Raw genomic sequence first — 301 nt, 5'->3', positions numbered from 1 at the left:
AACTGAATAGATTTCATCAACTTCGCTTGGTAGTAACATCTGTGTTCAGAGAATTGAAATGTTATGACGAGAAGGACTGACATGCTTTGATGTGATAAAATGTATTCACAGAACAGTCAGTGTAGAAAAAAAACTGAAGGTCTGTAAGTGAATTATTCGCATACCATCTGGTCGATCAAAAAACGATTAAATACTTATCATATAAAAAGTGAGACCAATGACTAAGATAAATTTTGATAATTGATCATTTCTATCCTCTGGACAGTGCTGTTTGATTGACATGAAGCTAATCAATGGGAGA

Source organism: Penaeus monodon, chromosome 34 (genome assembly GCF_015228065.2).
Source record: "Penaeus monodon isolate SGIC_2016 chromosome 34, NSTDA_Pmon_1, whole genome shotgun sequence".
Classification (NCBI taxonomy): Eukaryota; Metazoa; Arthropoda; class Malacostraca; order Decapoda; family Penaeidae; genus Penaeus; species Penaeus monodon.
This window is presented reverse-complemented; position numbering follows the sequence as displayed.